This window comes from Ambystoma mexicanum, chromosome 4q, assembly GCF_040938575.1.
Source record: "Ambystoma mexicanum isolate Mex_15411 chromosome 4q, UKY_AmexF1_1, whole genome shotgun sequence".
Lineage (NCBI taxonomy): Eukaryota > Metazoa > Chordata > Amphibia > Caudata > Ambystomatidae > Ambystoma > Ambystoma mexicanum.
In genome coordinates, this window is record NC_090928.1 from 660,766,840 (window position 1) to 660,787,275 (window position 20,436).

Sequence of the window (20,436 nt, forward strand, 5' to 3'; positions counted from 1 at the left end):
TGCTCCAGCAAGAATTGAAAAAAGCATGCTACATGTGCGCAGTGTGTCCGTGACGTGTATTTTGGTGTCTTCTGCTTTAATGCAGAATACAATATAGGTAGGTCTGTGTTGGGGGATTTGCTCTGTGACAAGACTTTAGAAAGCCCACTTTGGATTAACATGGGGGGGCACCCCTTAGGTTTAGCCTGAACTACCCAAATGTTTGGTAGTAATGGCTGAACAGCCAGGCTTCGTCCTAGGAGGGATGCGGGCTGTAGTGAGGTACATAGTACTCAGTGCATGCACTTAGTTCAAGGAAACACACGCTAGAAGTTGCATAAAAATAAGCATTTATTTTATATACACAAAAGCTGATACATTTAAGTAATAAGTACTATCACACAGAATTATACATTATTTATAAGCAATATAAATATGTTAAGATACTTTAGAACACTTAGTAACACAAAAATAGTAGAAGCTTCTGAAACAAGTATGCAAGTTTTAGACCAACTTGTATAACTTTAGTTAACCCGTGCTTAACCCAATTTGGTAAGTCCAACCCTATTCTAGGGGAATCACAGATTCGGAGAGGGGAGGGGCTGGAGTGGAGTGGCTAATGGCTGAGGAAGGAAAGTCAGGTAAGTAGTGGACAAGGCAGAATCTCTGAAGATTTCTTTGAGTTTGCAGGTGAGCAGCAGTTACGTTTCTTTAGTAAAGGGCACAAAGGCTTGTCCACCCCAATGTAGCGCAGTGCAGTCTGTTAGGCAAGATTGTATGGAGTAACCCTGTGGGAGACTACACCAGCCTGGTCCTCTTGGCCATAGGTAACCCAACTATTGGTATAGGTCTGTACTACACAAGTTGCTAGAGGGACTGAGAAACCAGACTTATCTCAAGAGGGGTCAATGTGAGCTGTAGGGATGTAACAATGAGGTTCACAAATACAAGTATTCAAATAACACTTGTACTCAAGGTTTTCTAGTAAAAAAAAATATTTAACTGTCAGTTTTTAATAAGCCTTCTTTATACAGAGAAATATACTAAAATTCATATGGGGGGGGGGAGAAACCCAGAATAGCAAAGATTATGCTTTGTGGGAGGACCCTTGGGGGGGGACTGGGAGTCCCTGATGTGTCTAGGTACAAGCACGCAGCACAACTATCTCATGCGTTCACATGGGTACAGTCTGCACACCAGCCTCTCTGGAGGCAAATGGAGGTAGCGTGGTGCCCAACTCCCCTGGGTGATCTTCCACACATTCCAACTCTAAAAGCCCAGGCAAATCCAGGTCCCCTCAAAGCAGCGAAAAACGCTGCACTAAGTTGGAAAGCAGCAGCTCGGAAATGGGGTTGTAAAAGCACCCTAGGTCCACTCACGCCAATCTGGAATAATCCGGAAATTACCCACACAACTTTGCAACATGGAGGGAGGGAGGGAGGGAGGTTTGCAGAAGTTATCAGATTACCTAGACGAGGGCTCCCCTATAACATTCGAAAAATGTACAGAAAATGTAAGGTAGCAGAGACTGAACGGTTCCACTACGCCCAGTTACGACACTGGATTTCACACAAAATAGTCAGGAAAAAGGGGGAAAGGGGCCTGACAGCACTAGAAATTACCCTATTATCAGCAACTCCAAGGGGGGAAAATCGCCACGCTATATCGCCTCCTGGACAAAACAGACCCTGCCAAAAAAGAAAAGTACATGCTCAATTGGGAGAGGGACCTAGGCCATGCAATAGATATAAAAAATGGGGTAAGATCTGGGCTAGACTACATAAAGCACCCAGTGCATTACGAACCGAGAAGGGGGATATACATTCTGCTATAGATACTACGTTACCCCAGACCACTTTAACAAAACCAACCCGGACATTCCCTTAGACTGCTGGAGAGGGTGCGCAACCAGGGGTACCCTGTTGCACTTACTGTGGACTTTTCCAAAAGCAGAGGTGTACTGGAGGGGGGGTGATGGACCACATTAAATCAATCACTGTAATCCTGGAATAATACTCCTGGGAGAAAAGTGGGGAGGAGAATTCCCGCTTTCGGGGCAGATAGCGTGCCTATGCACTCACCTCCTAATAGCTGCTAAAATTGCAATGGCTCGGCTATGGAAGAATGCAGAAGGCCCCTCAATCCTGCTATGGTGGTCAAAATGTTGGGAAAGTGTAGTGGTAGAGGAAATAACTGCGATTCGCTCCGGGAATCTGAACACTTTGCTGAATACATGGGCACCCTTCTTGGACTACTCAGAAAGATATCCAGGAATCACCAGAAGGCCCCCACTGACGCGCTGGCTGCAGGGCAGTGTAGACTAAAGGATTGTGTAATCAAGGCTTGAGGCCCTCCGGGAGGATGACGGAATAATGCCCCCCTAATGATCCCTGCAGAAAGAAATTTTTTTATTGGCCCTGTGTGACGATTAATGTTACTTAAGAATGCTATTATGATGTCAATGTATATCCTATATTAAATTTGAAATGCCTAATAAAATGTTTGGTTGAAAAAAAAGACTTGTTTAGAAAGGGGCAATTGGGAACAATCAAAATACACTTAAACTCACTTCCTCAGATTTAAGTTGAGCAAATAGATTACCTTTTGGGATGTCACACACACACGTTCTACACCCTGAGGTGACTTCAATAGCTAGGACACTGTGGACATTGATATATCAGTTTAAACACTTAATGCAATACTGCGGTTGTGGAAAAGGAAAAAGGTAGGGAAAGAAAAAGGTTAACCAATTCTCAGAATATGTGAATACTTTGCAATCTTCCAATGCAGTGTAGGTTAACACTTTCCCAGCAATACAAGTAACGTATGCACCACCTATGAGGAACAGTTAAACACTGAGTCAATGGGTCAGAAGAGTCTGCAGTGAGCCAGGACAGCCAAAGTCAATTGGGAGAATGTCTAGGGAGCTGGGGCACTTCTTCAGAAAGCACAAAAGTCTTGCACAATGTTATTTAGAGGGTTTGTAGAAAATTTATCACTGTAGGCCCACAAGCTGTAAGACGTGTGAAGGCAAAGTTGCAAGCAACTCTGCAGCAAAACCAGCTACTGGAAGTCTCCAGTGAGACAAACCAGCTACAGACCAAAAAGGTAAGTACCCCTTTAGTCAAGACACTACCTTAGGTTGGAAGAAGTAGATTCAGCAGGCTTCTGTTCAGGTTACAGTCTTGCGGTTCCTGGGCCTCATTCATGGAGACGAGAGGGAGGATGTCTAGAGGACTCCTGCACTGCAGTTTGAAGGTCGGCGGTGGCAATGGGCTTTTTTTCAAATCAGCAGCACTTTGTGGTTTCATCAAACGGTCAATAGCAACACTGCGGTTCTTGGACACCTTGTGGGCTCCCCTTGCTTCTGGGGTCGAGCACTCTGTTGCAGTGGCTCAGGCTTGGGTCGTCCTGCTTCGAGAGGGTGCTTAGGATCTCTTCCTGGAGCTCAGGTCTGGCTTAACGACGATACACTTGTTTCTGGTGTTCCTGTCCCTTTTGCACTCGGTTCCAGCAGCAGCAAAGAAGTACTGCCAGCAGGTAGAGGGGTTCCAGCAAAGTTTGTCTTGGGGTCATTTGGTCCCACCAACCCAAGGGAAGAAGTCGTCTGTTCCGGGCTTCTTTAGTATATACGAAATTTGGAGCTTCAGCACTGCAGCAGGGCTTCTTTTTTTTAATTCTTTTTATTTGTATTAGCTGAATTTAATCAACCTTTCAAATACAAAAGTTTGTACAAATAAATAATCCTACACATAATATTTACATTTACATTCCATTCCACGAAAACCACAAACAAAAATTAAAAATCAAAAATAAAGATAAGCATAATCATATGATCGATATGCAATCACCAAATGCAAATGAACATTTTCTTTCTTATTTGTGTTTTCTTAGTATCATAGGTGAATACATTTTTTTACTTTTTAAAATCGTGGTACAATTGAAAAAAGAATTGACCAATGCATGATTAGTAATATTATTTTTTTTGTTCAGCAAGAGTCAGTTTTGTTTTTTTATAGTCTCCAAATCTAAGCATGTTAAGAAATTGACAGTTGCAATTTGTAAAGGTAAATAGCAGACACCCAAGATTAATGACCAACACAAATCCTGTTCCGTGCTGCACAAATATTTACAATGCCTTGTATAGTGTATTTCACGCAAGGGTCGTAGGGCACAGCATTCTGTGATGTGTGCTAATGTTTCACGAGTCTCATCATGCAAAAACAGTAGAAATTGGCATGTGTAAGTATTTGTTTCCACTTGGCTTGGAGATCTCTGGTATTCCACAAATTAAAGCGCAATCTTAGAATGCCATTACGGATTTTCAAAGAGGGGCACCGAACCAAATAGGGAGGCAAGGTTCGTAGTTTGTGGAAACCGGGCTCCCTCCATGTTATGGTATGAAAGACACAGGGTTCTGGTGTTTATCCAGTCAAGCTCAAACAGTTTTGATTTTGCTTGGTCAGGATTTTGTACTAAAAGGTCTAATGACACATCTGCCTCATTTAGAATTTGGTAGACCTTTGTGAGCCATTGTTTAATGAATGTGTGTTTAGTGGTGAATATATAATTTGTCAGAGTTTCAACAGGACATTTAGAGTAGTCGAAATCAAACATTTCCTAAATGTTTCAAGGCCATACAAAAGAGCTAGAATTGTTTTCATATTCCAAAAAAACAGGGCGGGTCTTATTGAAAATGTGCCATATTTAAACATTAAAATTTTAGCTTGTGAAAGTAATGATGTAAGCTTTACCTCTAATCGAGCTATATGGGCTTGTGCATAGTACTGGCCCAACAATATGCCAAGGTAGGTATACTGTGATACCATTTGTATGGGAGATTGATCAAAAGTCCAGACATGATAGCTGGCCTTGACACTTGGGAGAATAGGCAACAATTTGTGTTTTTACTTAAGTTGATTTTCAACTAATTTTTTTGTATATAGACATAGAATGCATCTAATAAACGCTGCAGTCCTAGTTGTGTTTTTGAGGTGAGAACTAGGTCATCAGCGTACATTAGTGTTTGAATGGGTTGATTATTGAGTTTTGGAGAAGGATCTAACATTGTGAATGAAATAGTTGAAAATGGCTGAAGCTAAAAGACATCCTTGCTTTAGACCTCGAAAAGTACTAATCTGATTCGATAACAATCAGTCTAAAGTTAGCCGGACTCTGATGGAAGTTTGTGAGTGCAAAGAGTGAATTACATCATACAATGTTACCGGACACTTATTTTTGCGAAGTTTAGAAAGCAAGAGCACCCGACTCACCAAGTCGAAGGCGGCATTGAGATAAACAAAAGCAAAAAAAACCTGTTTAACATGTGGCATTGCAATTTAACTGAATTAAGGGCAAACAAATTTATAGTAGTTCCCATGCCAGCTTCGAAACCTGTGTGGTGAGGATCTCTGAGCTGGGATTGTAGAGTCCAGGCATTAAATTCGCCAAGAATCAGTTTGGCAAATATTTTTCTTGGCGCATCCAGTAAGGCGATCGGCTGGTAATTAGCGGGAACAGTGCGATCTCCCTTCTTAAAAATAGGAACGATTATAGAAGTTTTCCACGAAAGGGGGATGGCACGAGATGTTAATATTTCCTCAAAGATTGAGTGGAGGATGTTGGCCGATTCATCAGGGTGGATTTTGAACATAAAATTCGACATCCCATCTGGACCCATCGCCCTGGAGGAACTTGCCTGCATGATAGTGGCACGAATGCTTTCTATGAAATCTGTAACTGCCACGGAGAGTTAGATGTGGGTGTATATATAGATTTTGAGAAAGCAGGGGCGGCATACAAGGATGAAAAATGGGAAATCCACGCTGATTCCTGGACGCTGTTGATTTGGGTGTCTGCCTGGAGATTACATCTACGATCGTTCAGTAATCGCCACATGGTGGCCGAGTTTTTGTTAGACCTGGCATTTTGCATTCTCACTATCCTGTTGGAATTGCGCTGCCTTTCTACTCTTTAACCAGTTTTTGTAACGGCATTTAGCTGTTTTAAGGTGCTGCCAGCGCAGCGGTTCTTGTGATGCTGCCAGTTTTCTCCTGAGATTTTTGAATTCTGCTTTAATGCGATGAGTCTCTACATGAAAGGTGTGTGGATGATGTATTTGATTAAACCAAGGAATGGTTATGGTTTTCATGAAAGGTTTTAGAAGGTCAGAGTATTGCTTAGTATTAGCTTGCAATCCATTATCATCCACTCTGTTTAAAGTTTGTTAGAGTATCTGAATTCCATCGGAGACAATTTCTAGAGGCATTGACTGTCACCTCTGCATGCAAAGTAGGCAGGTCTCTAATTATTGCAGGGTTCCAGGTGGAATGTACAAGCAACAATCTATGATCACTGTGCGATTGGTCACTAATGTACATTTTAATAACATTTTTGAAAAATCGAGCACTCGTATAGATATAATCGATTGTGCTTGTGCTAGGCCCCCGCTGCCGCATATGTTGGGGCGGTACATCTCCTTCAACAGCACCGTTAAGCATATACAAATTGCGGTCCTGCATGAAGTTGTGCCATCTCTGAGCGTCCTGCGGGCTGCCAGTGGGCTTCCAGCAGTCCAAATTAAGGTCACACGCGATGATGGTATCCGAGATGGTGTTATTCATTGTTATCATGTCTAAAATCTCAGTTAGACCATTATAAAAAATGTCATCGGACATGATGGCAGTATTCCTGTAAATATTCACAAATGCTATCACCTGCGTGTGTCTAACAATTTGCACTAGTTGAATTTGAGCCCCAATAGATGACCATGGCATAACACGCAGGCCACTAGAGATATGCACTGCTACAAAGAGACCGGAGGACGGTCTACCTCCACTGGGAAGTGCAGGTAGCAGGCTAATCTCATAGCCATCCCACAATGGGCAGGAGATGAGCCAAGTTTCTTGCAGTGCTATCACCTGGCAAAGATCTGAAAAGTTAGCAATCGAAGCTTGTAAATGAGTTGCCCCTGGTATTCCAACTTGCTATTTTAAAAGGGGCAAGCCATATTGATGGTTAATATTGTTGGGTGGAGACACTCTGAGCAGCTACATTGTCTCGATTTACTCCTTGATAGATGTTTGGTTTCACAAAAGAATTTTGAGTTTTGGGGTAGGCACGTGCGGGGTCCTCAGCTAAGAGGAAACCCATGTCAAACAATTGCATCTTACATCTCCAAATGGAATCCCATACTACTCCAGATGAAAGCCATAGTCTCACAATTGAGCGTGTTGAGTCCGAAATAAATTCTATTTGGTCAATGTCCTGTGTAGATACATTACATAACTCAGGAACATCTCCAAAAATGTTCAGAACACTCTACCGATTCAAGTCGTAGGATGGGAAATTTCCATCTCGGCATTTTAGAATGAAAGTGTGAAAATGAGCTCTACGTGGATGTAAGTGACGTGAACCTGATTGCAAGTTGGATATCTGTGGCATCCATTTTAATTTTGAGTTCTCAGTGCTTGTGCTGCATTGGACACCATACATTTCCTCCTGCATGTGTGGTTCTTCGTGTGAGGAAATTTGTGGGGTTTGACCATTCTCAGTAGTCACCACAGCAGGAGTGGTGTTTTGCATCCTCGCCATGTTAGTAGGCAGATATTCATCTACCTTCTGTTTGAAATTCTCAAACACATGTTGTGTCACTAAGGAATCTGCTGTAGGTGCGTTCACTTTAGGCAAAGAGGCACTGGCCTGTGTTGAAAAAGGTAAACTAGAAGGTTCACAGATTTGGTCACTCGAAAATTTAGTAGGCAAAGTTGGTAGATCATGAGCAGTGGGGACTGATAACTCTTCAATAGGCTTAATATGAGCTGAGCCAAACATAGTATTTTGTTGCTTCACTGCAGCGAGTTGATTCTCAGCCTCATTATTACGAGCTATCGATAATACAAGTTGTGAAAGGGGAGACAGAGCCACTCATACAATCTTTGTTACTTATTCCGATAGTAACTGAGGGCGCCAAAGGTAGAACTAGAGGCGCTATAGGTGTTGGTACTGAAGAAATAGTTGGATCAGTTGCCACAGGTACATTATTTAGTGAGGTGGTAGTTTTGCTCAAGGCTTTAAAAAAATAGTGTTTTTTTGGTATGTTTCATGTGTACCATATTTTTTGTTTTTTTAGGACATAAAGAGGTTTCTTTTGAACAACTCTAGGATTTCTGGCTTTGAGTGCCTCTAGATGGCTTAAACCTTGGCCTGCTAGATGCTCCGATGCTAGCACCGCATTCACCTGTTTTGCTCCAAAGGCGCATTCTTGAGGTGGCTGTACAGTCCTTGCCTCATCAATCGGGGCAGCGCACGGGCTTGTTATAGGCCGTATTATGCCAGAGATCGGGGGCAAAGCACAAGAATCTAATGCCACCTCCTGAAATGCCGAATTTATCTTTTCACTAGCTATGAACCATGCCAACAAGATCAGATTCGACACAATCTACTGAGTGATTTGTTACATACAACTCATGTGCAAGTATACTCTTGGACTGTTTAGTTGTAAAATGAGCCACTAACCACTTCGTTAGTTCATCAAATTGCTTTGACTGATGTGATACTTGTGTATCAAGTAATTCAAATAGTTTACACAAACTCGTAATAGTGGTGTTAATGGCAATGAGAGCAGGTTGAATCATGGTTGAATGCTGTAGAAATAACTCTGCTGGAACTGTTTTGATTACTCTGGGCGTGGGAAGAGTGAAGGACTCTAGCATAGGATTACGAAAATCTGCTCGAGAGTGTACTTGAGTTGAATTCTCCTCCCCAGCATTGAGGGCCTCACGCGGACAATTATTCTCCCTCCATAATATTGGGGAATCACATTGGCTTGCATGGATGGACAAGTACGTGTGTTCATTACACAAGGGAGGGAATTTTATTGGGGAGGTAGCAATGCGGGAGGAAGAGGGTCTCGGGATATGTTTGGTAGAAGCCAACATCGTATGATCAGAGAGAGGTTGAGTATTGACTCTCACACATGGTGTACTCAGACGAAATGGCAAATCATTAGTCTCTGACCCACCAGATTTGTTGTAATCAACCAGATGGGATGCTGACATAGATGAAATAGACACAATAGAGTCATTTATATAGTTATCAAAAGTAAATTTAAGTTTTGAGGTGGATGCCAGTCGTGTTGGCGTGATTGAAGTGGCAGAGTAAAATTTCTGCTGAGGAGCTTCACCGTCGCCCTGAGTTGATGGTCTTCTTACTAGTATTAAATGAGGCATGTTTGGCGGCATACTTGTTATTTTGTAAGCCATGACCAACTCAATTCACACAGGGGGAAAACCAAACCAAACTGTCCATGCATGCACCGTTTTTAAATTTCCAGTCAGAACGGTTTAGCTCGGCTGCTCAAAGGGTCTAGCCCCGCAGTCAGTCGAGCAAGTCAGTTAGTGGGAGATCAGATCAGAATTGGCCTCCTGGCATGCATGGACAGTTTGGGTTGGAGCAATGTATCAGTACACTCGACTGCTCAAAGGGTCTAGCCCTGCAGTCACAGTTGAGCAAGTCACAGCTGGTGGTAGATCAGATCATAATTGGCCTCCTGGCATGCATGGACAGTTTGGTTTGGAGATATATATCAGTACACTCGACTGCTCAAAGGGTCTAGCCCCGCAGTCACAATCGAGCAATTCAGAGACAAATAGGTCCAAAATTCCGCCGCTAGTTCACCACTGATACCCTTAAGATTTAATAAGTGGGCGTACAGTAAGTAATATGCAGGTGTCAGTGTTGGAATGCAGACCTCTGGCCAAGTGGCGCTCACCTTTAGTCTTAAGCCGTGTTGTTCGGTAGCCACAGTAGTAAATTTGTCTTCCTCTTTGCTCCACAGCTTGGCGCACCAGCCACCAAACTCCAATTTACACGGCTTCGCACACCGCGCTTAACGTAGATGGAGGAAGGAGATAACCTTCCACGACATCCAGGGAGCGCACAGCCGAGTTCACATAAGACTCGGATGCAGCGTCAGCACCACCAGAGCCAAACGGCAGCTAAACAGCTTGACTCTGCAAACGCCCTTTACACCACAGCCGGGCTCCACGCCGCGAGGGCTGGGTGTTCTGTGTTTTACTTCCTGGTTGCTCCTGGGGGCGGGGCTTCATTCCAGCGAGCGTTAAAAGAGTAGGCAGCTGAATGAATGAAACAAACCGAACAGAATGTTCGAAGTGGAGAAAGAATGCCGTTCACTACCATTCACTGTAGTACAATCGGCAGATGGGAAGCCAAAAATCCAAAGCTCAGGTACAGCAGACATAAAGACTGAAGCAAACAAAATGCCAGAGCCACAGCAGCTAAACAGCTAGACTCTGCAAACGCCCTTTACACCACAGCCGGGCTTCTCCAGGCAACCCAACGGTCCAGGAGGGTACAGCAAGCTTCTCTAACAGTTTCTTTCTTCTGATGGTTCTTCCAGTGGTCGACCTCGCCTTTTATGCAGGGTTCTTCCATTCATGTACAGCCTAGCTGTCACTCACACAGCAGGGTGATTGTCCCCCAAGGACAGCCAGCCAGCCAATCAGTAATGGGTGCATTCAGGTAACCAAGGAGACTAAGCACAGGGAGTTTCTGGCACCTCCCTCTCTTCCTGCCTGATACACTGGAACCCGGAGGCAGGCTTCAGCATTGAATCCTGCCAAAGGCAAAACAATGAAAGGGTTGAACCTGGTTTGGTGCGCAGAGTAAAACCCAAGAAAGACCTCACAAGCAAGAAATGTTGAAAAAAGAAGACTGGGCCATTTTGACAAAATGGGCACTCATGGGTGCTATACTGCAGCTGAGGATTCAGCCTCCGGTAATAAAACACAATGATTGGAAAATTAAACCACTTCCACCAGCCATTCAATGTAGGGAGGGTAACATAAAAAATGTTACATGACTAAGTAGGAAAAGGGGGCTACTAAGTAACCCCCTGGCACTTCCACATAGGATTGGGTGTACTGGACCTACATAGGAAAAACAGGTAAGTAAAGTAAATTTCACTTTACTACTCTTGGGAACAGTAGTTTACCCAAGAGAAGGTATTTAAACCTTAAGAGAAATCCAAAGGACTTCTCTGTGACACTCCACTGAAGGTGCTGTGTCACAATACAAAAGGTGATGCCTATGGAGTTTGTCAGACTCCCAAACCAAAAGAAATACAGAATCCAAATCAGATAAAAAAATACATGAGAGAGTGAGGAAAAAGGTCTTGCTCAGTCCAGGATAAAAATCAAAAGTCCTAAGGTCCAGCAAAAGAGCTGGGGGTCTCTTAGGTTGAAGGGAATTAGCAAAGAAATGATAATTCTCCCTAACACAAGGCCTAAGTAACAACGTAACTGCAACCCTTCGAAGCACAGGAACAACAAAGCAATCCCCGGGTAAGTACCAGGGGCTGGGCATTACCTCTGCATTGAAGAAGCTTGTGTTGCAGGACAGTCCTCAAGGAGAGGCAACAGCAGAACCTGGGTTTGGGCTTCTTGGTTTTGGAGACTGAAAAAAAGAGCTTGCAAATGATTTGGTGCTTGCTCTCAAGTAGTTGGATGCCCAGCAGAAGATCTTCACAGCACTGGATCGTCAGCGCCTTTTTCCAAGGTTCGATTTGAAGGACGGTTGTTGTGCGGTAGACTTTGCTTCGGTTCTCGGTCCTCGGTCCTCATCTTGGCTGAGGGGACTTTCAGGAGCGGGATCCAGCCTGAAGTGCCATGAGGATGCCTGCAACGATTCAGACGAAGCCACGCTTAGCTTGACGTTGAAACGCAAAATGGCACAGGACCCCGAGCATTGGTGAATTACGTGCCATGGAGATCGCAGCTCTTCCGGGGGTTAGGCCCGCTAGTCCAAGGGAGGAAGTATTCAGAAGTTGATGATGTTGGGAGACTGCTATGGCAGTTGCTGGAAGTGGCTGCAGACATACTTCTTCTGTGGAACATCAGTTCCAGTGCTTGACTTTGAGTTTCTGCTCCAAGACCTTTGTCTTTGATGCAGAACTGGCTGAGCCCACCAATCAGATTTAACAAGGGGGGTCCTGGGAGTCCCTCTGCCAGACATTAGTCCTGGTTACGAGAGACTTACCCAGAGTCTTTAGCTCACTATCTTTCACAGAGAAGAAATATCCCAAACATATCAGTCTTTGTCCTGCCCTGGGGCAGTCCAGCACCGAAATGCAAGGCAATTCTCCTCTGAACAAGAGTACCAACAGAAACCCCAGACACGTGTTTCGGTCTGGTTGGACCTCATCAGTAAGGTGGATCTGTGCCTCTCTAAGAATAGTGAGCAAGGGGTCCACGTCTGGATTCCCCTAGTAACTTAGGGTGAGACCCAAAGTTACTTAAATATGCAGATTTAACAAGGGGGGTCCTGGGAGTCCCTCTGCCAGACATTAGTCCTGGTTACGAGAGACTTACCCAGAGTCTTTAGCTCACTATCTTTCACAGAGAAGAAATATCCCAAACATATCAGTCTTTGTCCTGCCCTGGGGCAGTCCAGCACCGAAATGCAAGGCAATTCTCCTCTGAACAAGAGTACCAACAGAAACCCCAGACACGTGTTTCGGTCTGGTTGGACCTCATCAGTAGGGTGGATCTGTGCCTCTCTAAGAATAGTGAGCAAGGGGTCCACGTCTGGATTCCCCTAGTAACTTAGGGTGAGACCCAAAGTTACTTAAATATGCAGATTTAACAAGGGGGGTCCTGGGAGTCCCTCTGCCAGACATTAGTCCTGGTTACGAGAGACTTACCCAGAGTCTTTAGCTCACTATCTTTCACAGAGAAGAAATATCCCAAACATATCAGTCTTTGTCCTGCCCTGGGGCAGTCCAGCACCGAAATGCAAGGCAATTCTCCTCTGAACAAGAGTACCAACAGAAACCCCAGACACGTGTTTCGGTCTGGTTGGACCTCATAAGTAGGGTGGATCTGTGCCTCTCTAAGAATAGTGAGCAAGGGGTCCACGTCTGGATTCCCCTAGTAACTTAGGGTGAAACTGGTTGGACCTCATCACCAGACATGCATTCAATCAAACTTGGAGGGGGGGCGGTGGCTGTCCAATGGGGACCAGCCAGCCTCCCAGCAAAAACTGGCTCCAGGCAGGCACACTGGAGGACGAATACCAGGGGATTTTCGGTCACCTTCCCCATTTCCTGTCATTTCATGCACTCTGAGACCCTTGGCAGTCTTTCCAAGGGAAGCCTGCCAAAGATAAAAGACCCATCAATACCTCCCCCACCCAGGAGGTAGACGAAGGCTCAAGTAAGAACAAGTCAACAAGAACAGGGCTTAGAAATGTACAGCCACCATTTTAGGCAAAAGTCCACAAAAAGTAGTGCAAAAAAGGTGCACTACCACCAGCCTGTCAGATTAACTTGTAATAACTAAAAACTACTGGAACAGTAAGAAAAGGGAGACCATGTTTCCCCTCAGCACTCCACATAAGGTGGGGGTTTCATGATCTCATAAAATAAAATACACGAGGGACAAAAGGGTGTCCCCCCCCCCCCCCCCTCTGACCTGGTTACATGTGTTAACACAGGGAATGTAAAAAGGAAAGCTCAAGGAGCTTCCAGCAACACTGCACAGAAAGTGCTGTGTGATGCAATAATACAATATAGATGCCAGAAAAAGATGGAGGAAAGCAGAACTCCATTAAAAAGTACCCAGAGGAGGTGAAGGGGATTCACACATTTAGAGTAAAAAAGGTTTCCACTCAGGAGAATTAGTCAAAAAATGCAATAGTCCAGTAAAAATGCCAGGGGACTCAAAGTGGGGAGAATTTCACTCGAGAAGGAACCATGAGCAGGAAGACGTTTTAGGACTCCCCCGCCCCTCATTAACAATTATACTTCATATTTCAGGTCATGCACCCTTTTCAATCTCACTCTGCACCTTTAAGTCTTTGGAAATTTACTGGCCTAGAAAAACCACTGTTCTGTTAGATTTTCATTTTTATGCCATATCTCCATCACCCGTGAGACCCCTATCACTTTTTGCTGGACTTGTGGATTCTTTTTCTATGTTCCTGAGTGAGTGGGAATCTTTTTTCCCACTCACTGTCTTTCACTCTTTTTATGGGTGTCCTTTTTATGACTCCATTGGAATTATACTTTCATATAACTTTTTGGGCATCTGTATTTTCCTATTGCAGTGCACAGCACTTTCTGTGCATTGTGACTGGGGTGCCCCTTGGGATCTTTTTATTTTCTCTTGGGTTCTTTTTGTGAACTACTGTTCCCAAGGGTAGAAGGATACTTTTTGATCCTTTCTACAATCCCCATTACGAGATCAGAACACTCCACCTTAAATGCTGAGGAGATGCATAGTATCCTCTTTCTCACTGCTCCTGTAGCATTCCTGTTAGTGTCACGCTTGATATGATGGCTGGTGACCGTGGACGTGTTCTAACGACTTGTGTGATATTCTTTACTCGCAAGCTGCCAAACCAGCCGTGGTAATATACAGAAGGATCACCATTCATCTAGAATGGTGGCTTTTGTTTTTCACAATTTTGAGTGTGCTTGTCCTTTCTTGGTCCATTCTTCTGCCATCCTGGAAGGTAGAGGTCCTGGTTTGATTTTTGTTTTCGGCAGGAACCCTTTGTGTACCCTGCCGAGGCTCCAGAGTGTCTCTGAAGACAGGAAACGAGGAAGGAGTCTGAAACTCTGCAGCCCATTGTCTTCTGGCATGCCTGCCTGGAACCAGTCCTAACTGGGAGGCGGGCTGTCATGAAAGTTTAGCCACCCCCCAAAGTTTGAATGTAGCATGTGTGCCGATTAGCTGGATTCTGGGATAAAGGGCCTGGATCTGGAAGCTGAAGACAAGTCAACCACTGGAGTTGAATCTGATGAGGAAGAAGAGGTGACTGCTGTAGCTGATTCCAGTGACCGGAGATGCCTGCTGTGTAACTGCTCTCTCTGCTGCCCCCTTCTCCCATGCCAAGCAAACTGGTGTTAGGGGAGTTTTCCTAAAGTCCACTTTGGGTAGACTTCATAAAACTATCCCAATGGTTTGTAGATCCCCAACTCTTAGTTTAAGTCTGTACTACTCATGGAATCTTGGTAGAGTGGCTGAGCACTCAGGCTTATCATAAGAGGAATATGTGAGCTGTAGGTAAGTACACTGAACCTAGCTAGTAATGCAATTATAGGTCAGATGGACAAGTGCCAGGGAATGCCGGGAGTGAAGGGCCACATTCTAAGTGCGAGGACAGGGGTGGACTGGGAGAGGAGTGCCTGGTGCCCTGAAGGACTCGGAAGGAACCAGGCATCCAGTCAAATGAGACAAACGGGGGTATTAGCAGGTGAGGGGGAGAAGGAAGGAAGGAAGAAGAGAAAAGGAGGGTCTTAAGCTCCAGAACTTGAGGAGATCCGGCTCAAGCCTAAGAGGGGCAGGGAGGCCATTGCATAGGGAGGCTGGCGATCTACCCGCCACACTCTGCTTCTGCAGAGAGTTGGAACTAGAAGACTGAAGTGCTGTAGTAGGGAGTTATGTGAGGGGGAGAGAGTTGGATGTAGCGAGGTCCCAGGCCCCAGACAGTCTTGTGGATGATGCAGGGGGTCTTGGAATTGATCCTTGCAGCAACCGGGAGCCAGTGGAGAGATTTTAGGGCTGGAGAGATGCGGTCCCTGGGCTTGAGGCAAAGGATAAGTCTTGCAGTGCTATTCTGGATTAGTTGAAGGGTGCGAAGGGAGGATAAAGGCAGATTGAGGAAGAGGCTGTTGCAGTTGTCCAGTCTAGAGAGGACCAGAGCTCTGTGGACTTGCAAAATTATGTGTAAAAAGTCAAAGATAATGGCGCAGAGATGTACAGTGTTGTCGCTTTTCAGTTAAGAAAAATAATTGAAAAAATTCTGGATTCCATCATTACGTATTGGAATAATGAACAGCTTTGTGATTATATATAAACATATGTAAGGAGCTTATTTTTTTTCAGCACCACTATTTTAAGGGGTTTCTGCTTATCACAGGTTTTGCTTCTCTGAAGATTAGGGACCTATTCGACAACTTTGCATTATTGTATTACTGTGGCAAACATTTGCCCTGTCCAAAAATGCATTGCTGCTTGGTGCACTGAAAAAGGTATTTATGTTGGGTATAATGTTCATCTTGTGTATAATTTTCCCCACTTCGTGAGTACCCCAGCACTTTTTTCTGAACTATTGAATTTTTGTCTGATTCTCCCGAGTGAGTGGCCATCCTTTTTCCTCACTCTTTCTTTTCTGTGACTCTGTGAACCCTTTTTGGTTTCTCTTTATTGGGGCTGCTTTCCTCAATCTTGTTATGGCATCTGTATTTTCCTTTTGCAGCACACAGCACATTCTGCTCCTTAAGCTTCCCTCTTTGGTGTTTTTATTTTCCTGTGCTAACTTTAGGTTACCAGGATATGGGGATCTGTTTGATCCTACCTGTGCTTTTCATTTGTGAGATCAGCACACACCAACTTATGTGGAGTGCTGAGGGGACACATTGTATCCCTTTTTCTCTTATGCTGTAACTTTCTAGTTCCAGTGACAAGTCTGAGTAGCTGGTGCCAGTGGATGTTTTTCTATGGATTTGGTGAAACTTACATCGCAGGCTGTATTCGCAGCTGCGATAAGGGACACATGGGGCACCCGTGTTCAAAAATGTTCCCTGTCTTTTTTTTGCCAAATCCCAACGACTTGACCTTTCTTGAGCCGCCTTCTGCCGACGTGGGTAGAGTCCTGCTCATTCCTTTCTTTGCTGGCCTCCCTTTGATAAGCCTCCTCCCCCACCTCCCCTGAAGGCGCCAGTGTGTCGGGGAGGGCAGGAAACCTCCTCCAGTCTTAGTCCTCCAGTGTCAGTGCTTGGATCCAGTTCTGACATGGTACCTGGCTGTCCCCTTATCACCCAAAGTTTGAATGTAGCATGCATGTTGATTAGCTGGGTTTCTCCAGAAAAAGCAAGGGTCTTGATGCTGAAGCCAGAGTCGACCACGACCACTAGAAGATCCATTCCGAAGAAGAAAGGACACCTGCAGCCATCACCAGTGACCGCCAAAGCTAACTGAGTGACCGCTGTAGCTCCAGCCCTTTCTTCTATGCAACAGGGGAAGATCCAGACCGGGCGTCTTCCTCCCTTGGGCTGGTGGGCCTAACCAGTCACGAGACCAGCTACAGTTTGAGCCATCCCACGACGAGCTGCGACCTTCCAGGCCTGCAATATTCGAATACCCTGGGAACTCTGGCACTGCTATGGTGCGTCATCTCATCAAGCACGGTTCTGGCTCCAAACCTGTGGGCATCTGTCTGGGCCTACCGAGACTCCATCCTGCTCATAAAAGTCCCCTCAGCTGAGTTGTGGACCGAGAGATGGAAGAAAGTCTGCCGAGTGACAACCATCGCTGCTACAAAGCCTATGTCGAGCTTTCACAATCAAGTACCACTAAGATAGTCTGCTGGGCATTCCTTTGACCAAGTCTGACCACCTTCTCCCGACAAAGGTTCTTCCCCGAACCAGAGCTGCTGTCGTTTTACCTTGGGCACCCGCCGGTGACATCACTCTTCATCGAAGAAGGTACTGTCTCAGTCCTGGGTACGTACTTGGGCAATTTTTGTGTTGCTGTTCCCTCCTCCTGAGCTTTTTGAGTCACGTTGGTTTGGGCGAGAGACAAATCCTTTAGGTGGCCTACCTAGCCCCCTGAACCCATTGAATCCAATTTCGTTACTTGCTTTTTGTTGCAAGTATCGTCGGTGAATTTGACAACTTAACAGTGTCTGCCTTTCTTTGGTCTGCTGCCCCAGGGTCACTGGAGCGCCCCTCCCCTACCCCCAGCACCAGCGCACCTCATCTGACCTTTGAGACTCTCATTCCCCAGGCAGACTTCTTTTTTTGGTAATTTTCTTTTTACTTTCTTTATTGGCATTTTTCAACATAACAAACAGTGAGGCCATGCGCCGGCCGTAATTTGAGACCCACTCCCCCCCTCCAGCCACCCCCCGCCCATTTAAATAACATTGTCTTTATGCCAAGGCAATTATCCGCGAAGCGCCGCCCCTGAAGCTTCAGCAATGTATGACGAGCTGGTGCTAGGTTGTTGTGATGGAGATGGATGTTGCGAGTCTAAAACGTCTGTCGTTGAAAGCAAATATGTGATGTATGGGCTCCAGATGTCTGGGGGGCGTGAGTGGAGTGGCAAGGTCTTAATGAAGTCTGTCTCAACATCCTGGCAGTATGTAATGTCTTTTAGCCAGAGTTGTGAGCTTGGTGGGGGTCCTCTGCCCCAGTTGACTGCCACTCTCCTTCATGCAAGGACTAGTAGTACGTCTGCCAGTTTTCTGACTGTGCTCGGCAACGATTGGGTCAGTCCTAGCATTGCCGTTTTCGGGTCGGTGTCGAGGTCTGTTCCTATTATTGCTGCAGTTTTTTCAAAAACTGCATTCCAGAAGGTGGCCACGGGAAGGCAGGACCATGCCAGGTGAAGGAAGTCTGCTTCTGGTGCTCCGCATCTGACACACACTGCCGAAATTGTTTCTCTTTGAGCATGGAGTGTGCTGGTGTATGGTACGTTTGGTGGAGGAAATTGAAGTGTATCAGCTTAAATCTCGGGTTTATCGCGACCTTTTGTGTAAGGTTGAGTATGTAGGCCCATTCCTGATCTAGGATTATGGTGTCGAGTGTTTTTTCCCCCATCTTTTTTTTAGCTTTCGGGCAAGGTGAGTTCGGTCCACTAAGGAGGGCTTTGTAGATGTTTGTCACCAGGCGCCCTTCTTCTTGGGCTTGAATTGTATTATGGAGCAGTGGCCAATCTGGTGGTTGTTGCGAGAAGGACGGAATTGCCGTCTGTAGTGAGTGTCGTAGTCTGAAGTAGATGATGGTATCTAGGGCATTGTTTTTCCCCGTGTCTCGGGCTTGTTGCAAGGTCAGGTAGGATCCTTCTGGGAAGAGGTCGCTCATGGAATATAGCTGAAGTTTTGCTGCCCATAACAGGAATACTTTCTCAGACGTTACAGGGATTCCCGGGATGTGTTTGATTGGGAGAAGAGGGGAGAATCTGGATGTGACATCACTTTTCTTAGCAATCTTTCGCCAAATTGAGTACGTGGTAGCGACAGGGTTCATTGATGGTTGACTGACTGGGAATTGACCTAAGATTATGGCACGGAGGAGATGCGGGGTCGCGAGCGCCCTCTCTATCTGGACATGAGGTCTTATCAACTGCGTTGCGTACCAATGGCTGAGGACTTGTGCTTGGGCTGCCCAATAGTAATGTTTCATGTCTGGGAGGGCCAGACCTCCCTGTCGCGTTGGTAGAGTTAATGTGGTATGTGCAACTCTAGCCACTTTGCCAGCCTAGATGAGGTTGAGGACCATACTTTTAATGCGTTGAAGGAGCCTCTGTGGGAGTAGCAAAGGGATGTTTGAGAATAAGTGCAGTAGTTTTGGCAGAATGATCATTTTCACCAGTGATACTCTGCCCAAGAGGGTCAGTGGTAGGGACTTCCACCTGTCGATCCTGGATTGAATGGAGACCAGTGTAGCTTTGTAGTTGTCGCGTATGTCTTCTTTCAGTCTGAACATATAGATGCCAAGGTATCTCACATGCAAGTGTTGCCATTGGAAACCAAAGTCGTCGGTAAATTCGGCGGTGAGTGGGAAAATGACTGATTTGCTATTGTTAATTCTCAGTCCGGAGAAGTGCCCAAATTGGATTACTGCTCTTATCACAGGGTTCAAGTTCTCATCAGCGTTTCGGAGAAACAGGGCTGCATTGTCCGCGTACAAGGAGATGATCATCTTGTGGGGGCCAAATGAGAGGCCTCTGTGGAGATGATGCATGTGCAGGTCAGAGGCCAAGGGTTCCATTACAAGAGCGAATAATAGTGCAGAGAGAGGACAGCCTTGTCTGGTTCCTGTTTTTAGGTGAATGTCGGCTAATCGTAGACCTCCCAGTGTGATGTTAGATGTTGGCTTTTTGTAGAGCAGCGAGATCAAGTGTATAAAGCGTTTGCCCAGTCCCATCCTTTCCAGGACAGTGAAGAGAAAGGGCCATTCGACCGAGTCGAAGGCCTTTTCGGCATCTAATAGTACCGCAACCGCCTGACTCTCTGGGTCGAGGGCTTCCATTGCTCCAAACATTCTTCGTATCCCATATGATATGTTCCTCCCAGGTATGAAGCCAGCCTGGTCCGCCAGTACCATGGGTAGGATTTTTGCGTAGATTTTATTGTTGAGATTTATTAATGATATAGGTCTATATGAACCGCATTCGTTTGAATCTTTGCCGGACTTATGCAGGAGGATTATGTTGGCCATGTAAAGCGTTGGCGGCAGTTGGTCGTTGCTCAAGGCTTTGTCGTATACCTGCAGTAGTAGTGGGGCGAGGAGGTCTGCGTAGAGTTTATAGAATTCGCCGGACAGGCCATCAGGCCCGGGTGCTTTTGTGTGGGGTAGCTCTTTAATGACCTCAAGGATCTCTTCTATGGTGATGGGGGCGTTCAATGGTTCCCTGGACTCCGAATCGA

At 45.4% G+C, this 20,436-nt stretch overlaps 1 protein-coding gene across 2 annotated transcripts in view; it reads left to right on the forward strand.

Annotated features, from left to right (window-relative positions):
- SPTBN1 (spectrin beta, non-erythrocytic 1) overlaps positions 1 to 20,436 on the forward strand; it is a 964,524-nt gene that overhangs the window by 551,816 nt on the left and 392,272 nt on the right. The gene's annotated exons all lie outside the window — the stretch shown is intronic.